This window comes from Chiloscyllium plagiosum, chromosome 45, assembly GCF_004010195.1.
Source record: "Chiloscyllium plagiosum isolate BGI_BamShark_2017 chromosome 45, ASM401019v2, whole genome shotgun sequence".
In the NCBI taxonomy this organism is placed as follows: domain Eukaryota; kingdom Metazoa; phylum Chordata; class Chondrichthyes; order Orectolobiformes; family Hemiscylliidae; genus Chiloscyllium; species Chiloscyllium plagiosum.
The window spans coordinates 7,194,001-7,206,861 of NC_057754.1; the positions used below are offsets into that span (position 1 = coordinate 7,194,001).

The window sequence follows — 12,861 nt, forward strand, 5'->3', positions numbered from 1 at the left end:
AGCACAGGAACCGGCCCTTTGGTCCATAATATCCTGCTAACCACGATGCCAAATTAAACTAATCCCCTCTGCCTGCCCTTGGGTCCATATCCCTCCGTCCTTGCATATTCACATGCTTATCTAAAAAGTTCCTTAAACACCCCTATTGTACCTTCCTCCACCATCACCACCCCGGCAGCACATTCTAGACACCTCCCACTCTTTAAAAAAAACTTGCCCCTCACATCTCCTTTGAACCTTTCCCCTCTCACTTGAAATGCACGTTCCCTAGAATTAGGTATTCCAGCCCTATCGACACAACTCAATTTTAGAGATTTCTATCAAGTCCAGAGAAAACAACTCCAGAGAAAACAACCTGAGTTTTTCCAGCCTCTTTTTCCAGCTCATATCCTCGAATCCAAGCAGCATCCTGGGAAACCTCTCCAGAGCCTCCACATCCTTCCTGTAATGTGGCGACCAGAAGTGAACGCAATACTCTAAGTGTGGCCGAACCAAAGTTTCATAAAGCTGCAACATGACATTCTGATTCAATTCCCCAACAATAAAGACAAGCATGCCAAATACCTTCTTTACCACCTTACCTACTTGCACGGGCACTTTCAGGGAGCTATGGACTTGGACCCCAAGATCCCTCTGCACGTCAATGATGTTCAGGGACCTGTCATTACCTCTATACTTTCCCTTGACAGTTGATCTCCCAAACTGCAGCACCTCACACGTGCCTGGATTAAACTCCATGTGCCATTTCTCTGCCCAAGGCCAGACCGAGTAAAAAGAACATCGGGCTGAGCAGCCTGGCGCCACTCTCACCACCTCTGCTCACTCTCTCTGGGTAACAACTTCACGCAAAATACTGGAAATACTCAGCAGGTTAGGCAGCAGCTACAGCTCTCTGGCTAACTTACATTCTTGCAACAGCAACAGAAAATACTGATAATATTCAGATCAGGCAGCAGCTGCAGGGAGAGAAACAGAGTTAAGATTACATCTCGATAACCTCTCATCTGTAACGGGGAAAGTTAAAGATGTAAGAGAAGGTTAGAGAGAAACAGCAAGGCCAGAGATACAGGTGAGAGACAGGACAGATTGAATAGTTCATCTTACAAAGCCAATGGGAATGGTGATGGTGCAAGAAAATACACTTGAGGGAGAGAGGTTTGCAGAGACTATGGTCTGAAATTGTTGAACTCAAGTGGAGTCTGAAAGATTATAAAATGTCTAACTGGAAGATGAGGTGCTGTTCCTCAACCTTACATGGAGCCTCACTGGAACAGTGCAGCAGGTAGAGGACAGAGATGTCTGTGACAGCATCCAGATGAAGCATTCGGACAGCAAGCCACTAGCTGGGGCCTGAACGCGAGCAGAATTCTGCAAAGTGGAACTGAAATTGAATTGAATTGAAACACAGATAAATGAGGGTCGAGAGAGAGGAGAGATGATTGGGATTAAGCCCCAATGTGGTGTAGTCAAATTGAATTGTAGTAACTGTAACGACTCATCAGACTGTGAGTTCCCTGGCTGGACCACATTAACAGCCCCGATCAGTGAGCCCTGGCTGACAGATAAAAAGAGGACAGGGAGCCGGAAGGGGCAAAGGGGCGAGCTACCCGAGAGTGGCCGGAAGGTGGGAGGGACAGGTGGGTTGCTAGGGGTCTGTATTGAATGCACTGGTTTTTTTTATGTAATTGGACTGTCTTACACGTACAAATGTTACTCTTTTGTAATGATAGAAACTGGGATTTGAGGTTCCTCATTTCCCTGAAAACAGGTTGAACGGTAGAGTTTGGGTTTGGCTTTGCCGTTCCTCTCCCTTGGAACATTGCTGTTTCTCTGTATACAGCTGTTAATGTTAACTGTTATTAGTAAACTGTGTATTGTTTAATAATAAAAAGAGAGGACTGGGGCCCTCTTGTGGTGTAGAGGTAGAGTCCCTACCCCTGAACTAAGAGGCCTGACTTCAAATTCCACCTGCTCCACAGGTGTGGAATAACAGAGTCAAAAAGTGTGGCGCTGGAAAAGCACAGCACATCAGGCAGCATCTGAGGAGCAGCAGCGTCAATGCTTTGGGCATAAGCTCTTTGTCAGGCATGTGGGATGGGGTGGGGTCCAAGAGGGCTTGGAGATAAATGGAAGGGTGGTTGGTGCTTGGAGAGGGAAGGTAGCTTGGAAGGTGATAGGTAGATGAAGGTGAGGGGTGGTGGGGTGATAGGTCGGAGAGGAGGGTGGAGCGGATAGGTTGGAAGGAAGATGGACAGGTAGGACAGTTCAAGAAGGCAGTGCCGAGTTGGAGGGTTGGGTCTGGGAATAAGAAAACTGCTGAAACCCACATTGATGCTGTGTGGTTGGACGGTCCCAAGGTGGGAAGATGAGGCATTCTTCCTCCAGGCGTCGGCTGGATTGGATTTGGCGGTGGAGTCGGCCCAGGATTTGCGTGTCCTTGGCAGAGTGGGAGGGGGTTTATCTCAGTTTGTCTGAACAGGTTGATGTGGAAAAATAAGTTAATTTTAAAAAAAAAGTGAAGGGCTGACTTTAAAAACAAAGTGTCAGCCACTCTGACACCAAGCCATCTCTGCAGGAACTGGACCAGTGTCAAGGACATGGAAATAAAGGGTGACTTGGTAACAGGATTCCAGCCTCAGTGGAGTTATTTCAGAATGGAACAGCAGGTTTAAGAATGATGCGTTCCTGCTTCTAATTCATACGCTCATATGTTGATATGTAATCGAGGCAGAATTCCTGCTGCAGAAAATCCCACAAGACATCTCATCAGTGTGGAGAGAACAAATAGTAAGGAAAGGGAGCAGACAGAAGGCTTGCTTTCAAAGGTTTGACTGAGAGGCAAAGTGCAGAGAGAAGTGAGAGCTGAGTGCATTTGTCAGGATCACCTGCAGAGTAAACCCAACTTTCGACACACACATTCCATTTCAATTAAGTTCCTCCTTGCTATTGGGGTTGAAAGGAAGGGAGTCTACTTTGATTTGATTTATTGCAACATGTACCTAGGTACAGTGAAAAGTTGTTTTTGATTAGATTAGATTCCCTACAGTGTGGAAACAGGCCCTTCGGTCCAGCCACTCCGCACCAACCCACCCAGACCCATTTTGGGTGCAGCATACACAGATCATACCATACAAAGTGCAGTGGGTAATGGAGGAGAGCGAGGGATGTACAGCTGCAGAGGTTAACAGTGGATACTGAAGATAATGCTGAAAAAGCTAGCCAAATGGCATAGAAGTACCAAAATAAATCTAACATGAGTGATGCACTTTAGTGGGAAGAATAAGGTGGTCATTAGGTCTTTGAATAATCAATAGAGAGAGAGGCAGAGACATGTGGACACAGATTTCTACATCAATAAAAGCAAAGACACAGACTGTGCTTTTAATACAGGACTTTGTAAGTACGATGAGTTCAGTTCTACAGAGACAGAATTGAAAAACTGAGGCATTATGTTAAACTTGCATCAAATCTTAAATGGACTGAAGTTGGAAGTTTCTGTGAGCATTTTTCATATCTATTTCATGAAACAGACATAAAAAGGACCAGACAAGGGGCAACAAAATTACAAGGTTGATACTGGAACAGAAAGTTTACATCTGTCTATGTCTTACCCTGCACTAAAACTACACAGGCTTGTAGAACTGACAAATGAAGTGTCAAAGTTTCGTGCAGAGACTTACAAAGTGATTCACTTTAGGAGGAAGACCGAAAGTCAACATAAAATACAGGGTGAGGTTCTATAGGAGTTTTGGGAGTAGAGGGACTTTTTCATGCACACACCATTGAATGTGGCACAACAGGTTCAGTTACTGAAGCATACGGATCCTAGGACTTATGTATAGGGGCATAAAGCACCAAAACAAGAATGTTGCAACAAACCCGCATGAAACACTGGGTCTGGTTCAGCTGGAGTAGTGTGTCCATTTCTGGGTGCCATGTATTAAGGAGGAAGAGAAGGAATTGGAGAGGGAGCAGCCTAGATTCTCAGCAGAATCAGTTACATGGGAGAAGTTGGGACTGTTTTCCTCGGTGTTTTGATTGAGGTGCTCAAAATCATGAGGCAGCCGGAGAAAAAAGTCAGGGAGAGATTTATCATTGAACGAAGGAACACAGGTAATTGACAAAACAAGCGATGGCAGTATAAACGAAACTTTTTCACACAGCAAGTGGTTGGTATCTGGAATGCACTGCCCGAGAGTGGTGGAGGCAGATTTCAGCAAAGCATTCAACAGGGAATTGAACAATTATTAGATTAGATTCCCCACAGTGTGAAAACAGGCCCTTCAGCCCAACCAGTCCACACCGGACCTCCGATGAGTAACCCCCCCAGACCCATTTCCCTCTGACTAATGCACCTAACACTTTGGGCAATTTAGCCTGGCCAATTCACCCTAACCTGCACATGTTTGGACTGTGGGAGGAAACCCATGCAGACATGGGGAGAATGTGAAGAGAAAGTAGGTACAGGACTTGGGGCAAAGGCAGGGGTGTGCAGCAATGGGCGAGTTGCTCTCTATCACGATATTGTGCTCCAGCCCTTCCTCGAAGTCTGTGCTCCTCCAGTTCAGGTTTCTTATTCGTGTCTGACTTTCATCACTCACTTTTGGAAGGCATACCTTCAGCTACTCAGTTGCTTCAAGGACCTCTCTTCCCCACCTTTCAGACCCTCCTCAAAAACGACAGCCGTCTGAGCTTCATCTGCCCGAGCATATACTTTTGTAACTCAGTCACATTTTGGAACGCCTGCACAGCACCGTGGCACATTTTATTACATTAAAAACAAGTTGTTTGTGCCTGTTCAGTCTCTTTGCCCTGAGATTCTCTTCCTAAACCCTTCCACTTCCTCGAAGACCTCAGTTAAATCTCAGCTCTTTGGTGAAGTTTTGGGCTCCTTAACTCTCTTATTCAACCGGCCTTTATTTTGTTCCTGGCACCCGAGGACCTATTCTTCCCCAGAGACATTCCTTTACAAATGTGGGAGCAGAAGCAGCTAATCCTGTCCCTTAAGCCTGCTCTGCCATTCAATAGGATTGTGGCCTCAGTGTACGGTACTTTCCTGGTTACTCCCTATACCCTTAAATTCTTCATTAACAAGGGAGGTTGACCTACCGGTGTTAAAATTATTTCATGATCCTCCACCTATCATTCTCCAGGGAAGAGAATTCCAAAGAGTTATGACCCTCAGAAAAATATAATTCTCATCCCCATCCGAAATGCGAGACCCCTTATTTCTATACCATGTTTCTTGTATCATCTGCTAGTCAACCTGCTCTCCTGCACAAACACTCGCAGAAAAATAAAATCAATGGCTCTTTTATTCTGCTCCCAACTCTTCAGTGCAAACAAACATGCGGGCAACCTAATTACAGACAATGTAACCTGGCAACTCCAGTAAGCAGCCAAACCAAGTCAGAAACTGAGAGAAACTGAAATCTTTCTATCCCCTTGAAAATATTCCAAGCTGCACTTAAAACACCACTGGCGAGATTAACACCCTCGGTTGCACATTGTGTGACATATAGCTCAACACCAGTCATTAATGGGCTAAATTCTGACTTTGTTCCCTTTTTAAAAAGACAAAGATGAATTGAAACAAACTGAGGGTGTATTTTTGCATATATGTTTGTTTTCTCTTTAAAAAAAGGGGCAGCACTGTGGCTCAGTGGGTAGCACTGCTGCCTCACAGCGCCAGGGACCCAGGTTCGACTCCAGCCTCAGGCAACTGTCTGTGTGGAGTTTGCACATTCTCCCCGTGTCTGCGTGGGTTTCCTCCGGGTGCTCCGGTTTCCTCCCACAGTCCAAAGATGTGCAGGTCAGGTGAATTGGTCATGCTAAATTACCCATAGAGTTAGGTGCATTAGTTAAGGGGAATGGGTCTGGATGGGTTACTCTTCGAAGGGTCTGTGTGGACTAGTTGGGCCGAAGGGCCTGTTTCCACACTGTAGGGAATCTAATCATATTAGAAAGTAGTTTGCCATAAAAGCAGCACTAGCCTGGCAATGCTGCTCCACGTCTATAACCTGCTTGAAAATCTCCACCTCACATTTGTCCTTTTATCTATGGGCACAAATGCCAGCCCAAAATATCATTGTCTTTGGTCCCTGGCTGAGGAGGACGTGGATTCCAGTCCACTCCAAAAGATGTGAGCCCATAACAAACTCCAAACTCTACCATGCCAGTACGTTCCATGTTTCTGTAAGCTTTTCCCCTCGAGAAATGGGTTCCTCGAGGGCTTGGTCTCACAAACCACAAGGGGGATTTACAGTGTTCCCCTCTGAGCAGGCAATATATCGGGATGGAGCGCTGCTTTCAGCAGCTGCTCTTCGCCCTCGATGAATGCTCCCTTTCTCTCATGCGGAGAGCTGGAGGAAGAGAATGTGAGAGGGCGTGCTGCAGTGTTCGAGGTGCCACACCTCAGATAAAGTCAAACTGAGGCCCCATCTGCCCCCTCAGGGTAGCTAATAAAGATCCAATAGAAAATATAGCAAGTGTGTGTGTGGGGTTGGCAGACTGAATTTTCTCTATCGCCCCAGGGTGCAGCATTTACCCCTCAGCCCACATTCACTAAAACAATTTCTGGGACCAAGTATTCCATGAACCTGCACAGCTGTGCATGCGCTGGTTGCAACGTTTCTGACATTCCAGGAGTGACAGGATTTGGGAAGTTGAGAAAGGAAATTCTTCCTCCAAACCAGTAGACGTTTCTCTTGGTTCAGTGCCAAAACAGCTGGCTCCATCCAGAGCAGCCTAGCAAAACGAGTGTGGTTTCCCCAGTCTTCAACCAACACAATGCACCCCCTCCAATAAGTAGTTAAAAAAAAAATGAATTGGAGCAAGAACATGAAAGCCTTCCTCCCCCTCTTGTTGCCCAGCGACAATGACTGACTGTACTGTTCACAGTTCATTAACTCAGCACAGAGCAGGATGCAGACTTCCTGGCTCAGTAAGTTCCACATCACCAGAATGTACTGAACCAGCAAGCTGCTGGCAATCTTTCCTGGCAATCACAGTCAATCACTCTGGCCGGGTGGCCAATGCAGCACAGCACGCTCCCACAGCAGAGCACTTGAAATTTGCGTCACAGGTAGACAGGGAGGTTAAGGCAGCCTTTAGCACGTTGCCTTGATTGCTCAGACCCGTGAGAATGGGAGTTAGGTCGGCGTTTTGAGGTAGTATGGGATGTTGGTAGTCTCTCTTCTGGAGTGCTGTGCGCAACTCTGGTTGCCCTGCGGGATGACCTTATAAAGGCTATGAACTCATAAGGGGCAGAGATAAGGTGTACAGCAAGGGTCTTTTCCCTAGGGTTGGGGGAGTTCAAAACCCGGGACTATAATTTTAAGGTGAGGTGAGAAAGTTTTCAAAAGGACACATGGGGCAATTTGTACTTTTAAACAGAGTGGCTCGTGTGTTGAATGAACTTCCAGAGGAAGTGATAGATGCAGGTACAGTTCCAACATTTAAAAGAGATCTGAATAAGTTCATGAATAGGAAACGGTTGGAGGGATAGTGGGAAGAGTTTAGCTTGGGAATCCGGTCAGCTTGGACTAGCTGGACTGACGGGTCTGTTTCCATGCTTTATGACTCTATGACCCAGTCACCCAGAATATTCTGATTACTTAAACAGAAGGGAATTATCTGGTGTCTTAATTAAGACAGGATAATGTCTTAATTAAACATCATCCGGTCATCCAAGTATCATGAACGATGGCACATGCCCATCCCTGTGGTGTTTCCACTGGAAGCACTGGCCTAGAATGTGCCTCAAGTGGGTTTTGGACTGAGGGATGTGCCAAAAGAAATCGAACAGAACATATCACACCCCCAACAAATTTCCAGCTGCAATGTGAATTTGAAAAGATTCATGCACATGGAAGCCAGGAGGCTCAATCTCCACATTATGGGGATACGGAGACCAGGAACGTGACTTTGAAAAATTCTCAGGTCTCACAGCATCTGTGGATAAAAACAGTTTAATCTCTCTCATACGGTCTAACTTCTTCAATTCTGAAAAGAGTCATACTGGACTTAAAATATTAACTCTTGTTTTTCTCTCTCCACAGATACTGCTGGACATCTTGAGCTTCTCCAGCAGTTTCTGTGCTTGCTTGAGATTTCCAGCATCTGCACCATCATGCTTTTTAACTTGAAAATTCCTCTGTGCCCAGAATGTATCCTCTTGATCTACACTTCAAGAATCGATAACAATAACAACTTCGTCTCAAAGTTTCACTGGCCCATGTAGCAACAATAAACAAGTGTAAAAACTGACTGCAAATTGTTGTGGGATGTCTCAAAGGCACATTCTTATTAGAAACCACTTCCCAAGCCTCGTATTGGAATATACATTACACTTGACCCTTTTGTACATCTAATCCTTACAACCCCATTCGGCCCAACTGGCCCACACCAACTCTCTAAAGAGCATCCCATTCAGACCCATCCCCCTACCCTCAGTAACCCTGCTTTTCCCGTGGCTAACGCAGCTCACCTACACAGCCCTGAACACTATGGGGAATTTAGTGCGGCCAATCCAGCTAACCTGCACATCTTTGTTCACAGTGTATTAAACTATCTCAAAAACAAACAAGCCGGCTGCAGAAACTTGGTGAAAGCAACAGCAGAGTCAATCAAGGTTTGGTATTCTGCAACATTGCTTAGGAATTCTGAGCACAATTAGTTCTTTTTATCAACCCCGTGGAGTTGTTTCCTCGGACAGAGTTTGATTCATCCATTTGTCCAAATATATTGTTAGCATTTCAAGGACAGGCTGGGTAGCCAGGCAACACACGAGAAAGAGCTTTTACACAACCATCGCCCTATCATTGGTTCACTACATAGCAGCATGAAGAGAGATTATAGAGCATGGCAACGTCCCTACCTTTGAACCAGGATGCCGAGGTTCAAGTCACACCTGCTCCAGAGGGGCGGATAATAACACCACTGAACAGGTTGATTAGAATACATCGGCAAGGGTTGCAGAATTGATTTCGGTCGCTGGGTTTTATTTCACCCAGTACTGCAATTCTGAAAGTTAGGCAAGGGGTGACTGACATATTACACCAATCACTTTGCACAGAACTTTAAACCCTTGTAAAACGCCCCAGTGGACCGCACGAGTGTCTGTAAAACAAAGTTTGGTAGTGAGCTACATAAGGAGTTGAGCACAGCTTGACCAGCTGGGCAAATGAGGTAGATTTTAAAGGATGGGAGGGAGAGGTTTAGGGACGGAATTTCAGAACTTGGGGTCCCAGGCACCTGAAAGGCACAGGAACTACTGATTGAGTGATGGAATTCAGGGATGGACAAGAGATCAGAAATAGAGGGTAGAGATATCGAGCCTTGCCAGGGCTGGAGCTTCCAGAGATTTTATTTTGGGGGGGGGGGGGGCGCAGATGATGTTGTAGAGCCTGGAGGTTACAGAAATAGAATCATAAATGATGGGAGAAGTTGCAGCAGCTGGAAAACATTACAGAGATAGGGAGAAGTGAAGCCACAGAGGGAAACACATGAATACTAAACACAAGGCCTTCCAGACTGGGAGACAGTGTAGGTAAGTGAGTATGGGAGGGTGGAAAGGGGTTGGGAAAATCAATGAACATAGTTCATTGAGATAGGGGCAGCATTATCATTCAACCACATCAAATCAACTGAAATCCTGTGCTGCAGAGCTGCGTTCCTGATGATCAGCACACACCTCAATTGCTGAAAGAAATGGAAAAACAGGCTTTGGAGGCAGGTGCTATGATATAGTGGACCACAGGGCCTGTTCATGTACTGTACTAAGTTCTAGGATATAAAGACCACAGAAGCTTGTCTTGACAAAATAACACACTGTCAACTTCACAAGCATTAAATGAAGATATTTACCAACAGGAAACGAGGGTAGCTACACAACTTTAAAGTTGTGTTAAAGAGTTTTGGTTTCACTTTCAAAGTTCCTCTTTGAGTGACACTTGGTCATCAGCAAAATCAATCTTCTGTATGGTTGATCATCCTCATCCATTTTATTTTGTTCCAGCTCAGTATACCTTCTCAAACTCAATTTACTGGGTCTTTAAAATCAGAATTCACGTACCTTTGGGACTCTTTCCACACGGAAGATCATAAAGTTTAGCCTGAAACTTTGCATGCTATGTGACATTGGCATTGGTATGTGGCAGCCCTTTGAGATAATTTATTTTGATTTTTATTACACATATCTGGTAGTGGGTAATTGAAATGGGTTGGAACCAACACTATGAAAATGACCGCTGATCAGTAATTTAACATAAATACTGCGGTAACGAGGGTAGCTCAAAGGCTGGGAATTCTCCGAAAGGTAAATTACACCCTGACTCCCAAAGCCTGTCCATCATTGACACAAGTCAGGAGTGGAGTGGATCTTCACTTGCCTGGATGAGTGCAGCTCCAACAACACAAGAACTTTGATACTTCCCAGCATAAAAGAAGCCACAACCATTCACTCTCTCAATCACTGATTCTGGGAAATGCACTGCAGCAACTCAAAGCTCCTGCAACAGCACCTTCCAACCAGCTACCCCTACCACCCGGAAGGATAAGAACAACAGACACACGGGAGGACCACCATCACCGGCATGTTCCACCACAACCAATAAATCAGCCTGAGCTGGAACAATGTCGGGTGCTCCGTTAATACTGTGGGAACTCCCACCATTCCGATGTTCAGAGCCTACCAACACAACTGCAGTGGTTCAAGAAAGTAGTTCACCACCACCAGCTCAGAGGTCATTAGGGCTGGGTAGTAAAGCCAGCGACGCTCAAGTAAAAAGAGAAAACTTTGGGAAAAGTGGTAAATATTCCTCAGTCCTGCCTGCGGTGTTAGTAATGAATACAAGACATTGCCATTCACAGATATGGCAGAAACACCTTCCACATGTGTTCTCAGATCATATACCATTAAGTACAAGAACATAGGAGGTGGCCATTCAGCCCCTCAACCCCATTCTGTTGCTCAGATTATGGCTGGATATATATCCCTCCATTGTGGCACTGTTGCCTTAACAAACTTAGACCATAAGGGATAGGAACAGGAGGAGGCCATTCAGCCCCTTGAGCCTGCTCCGGCAATCGGATCATGGCTAATCTGACATTCCTGACATCCATGTTCCTGCATCTTTCCCATAACCCTAGATTCCTTGACTGATTAAGAATCCATCCATCTAGGCCTTAAATACACAGTCCTCGCAGCTCGATGACTCAATGGGCTGCTTCTAACGTTTAACTTATTCTTTCGTGGGACATGGGGGTCCCTGTCGATGGTAGCACCTGTTGCTCATTTTTAATTGACCCTTAAACGGAGTGGCTGGACGATTTCAGAGGGCAGTCAATAGTAAGGTACCTTCTAACTTCTGCTATAGCAGCTTCCAATTAGCGTGTACAGAACTCATCATGGCTGCACAGCTTACAGTAAATGCTGGTTGAGAGTCAACCACATTGCAACCACATTGCTGCCACATGTGGGCCAGACCATGTGAGAACAGCAGACTTCTTTAAGGGTGAATGGACGAGTTTTTTTAAACAAATAAAAACAGGTGATTGTGTAATGGCCTCATTATTGAGGCTTGTTTTTCCAACTTTAGAGCAGCAAACTTTTTATTAACAAGCACCTATGGGACCAGGAGTATGTCAAGTGACCAAGCATTCCTGACAATGAAGGAGGCCCACGTAAATCAATAGAAAACACACTAACTAATAGAAATGTAAGGCAGGGGGCATACACATCATTGTCATAGTTTATTTATAATGTAATTCACAAATAATAATGCAACATTGCCTTAAATAAAACTTATCAGCAGAGAGCCTGATCACTCACACGCTCTCAACGGACTACTCAGACATCACTGTATTTGAGGAGAAGTTGACTCAAAATTTAATCAACTATTGATCATTCGTGTGGTCATTTGCTTGAACAAGTGTATTTACACTGGAGGTAAATAAATTTTAAAAACTATAATAATTGAGCAGGATAACACGTTAAATGCTGTAGTATTTGAGGTTTATAATTTTTATGATTTATCAAGACTGCCCATTCATAAGGCGCTAGTTAAAATAAAGTTTGCTGTATTTGAATCTAAACTACACCAGCTGATGTGGTTGAAGTCTCAGAGGTTAAATGGTGCACCATCAACAGCACTCCAGCAGGAAGCCTGTCTCTAGTCAGATAAAGCATTGCAGCTTGGACAATCAAAAAGTTGGGGGGTGGGGGAGGAGGTGTTTGACGCAACCATGCCTGACACCTGTCTTCATCTCAAAGGAAAGCGCGATGGATCCATATTGTTAGGAAGCAAACAAGCAACGGCAATAAACTTCAAAGAACGCCCATACTTCAGCAGAATCTTCCTTCGGTCCTCACTATCTACAGATTTGAAGATCTCTGTCAGAACAAAATGAGAGCCAGGTTGTTCAGAGGTGATGCTAAGAATTGCTTTCCCACGCTAACAGCAGTGGAGACATGGAACTCTTCCCCTCCTCTCTTCCAAAAGCTGTCAAGGTAAGAAGCTTAAATTTGGAGGGTGAAAGGTTTTCATCAGGCCAACCGGTTTAACGGTTATTGAGCAAAAGGGGGGGGTAAGATGGAGTTAAGGTGCAAGTCTGATCAGACTGAATGAAAGAAAGGACTCTCAGAAGCAGGACGTGGCCATTCAGCCCCTCAAGCCTGTCAGTTCCTACAGTCCTATACCAGAAATGTAGCAAGGTTAAATCTGGAAATACAGCATGAGGTACTTCCAAGACAGAAGGCAATGCAAAGGCTGATCAAAATGGGAACAGGACACAGGATCATACCCAAGAATTTTACACCAATTTCCCCTCCCCTGGTTTACGGATTCTTGCACGAACATA

At 45.1% G+C, this 12,861-nt stretch overlaps 1 pseudogene; it reads left to right on the forward strand.

Annotated features, from left to right (window-relative positions):
* Positions 1–6,197: 6,197 nt before the first annotated feature.
* On the forward strand, positions 6,198–6,386 carry LOC122544047 (annotated as a pseudogene).
* Positions 6,387–12,861: the final 6,475 nt, after the last annotated feature.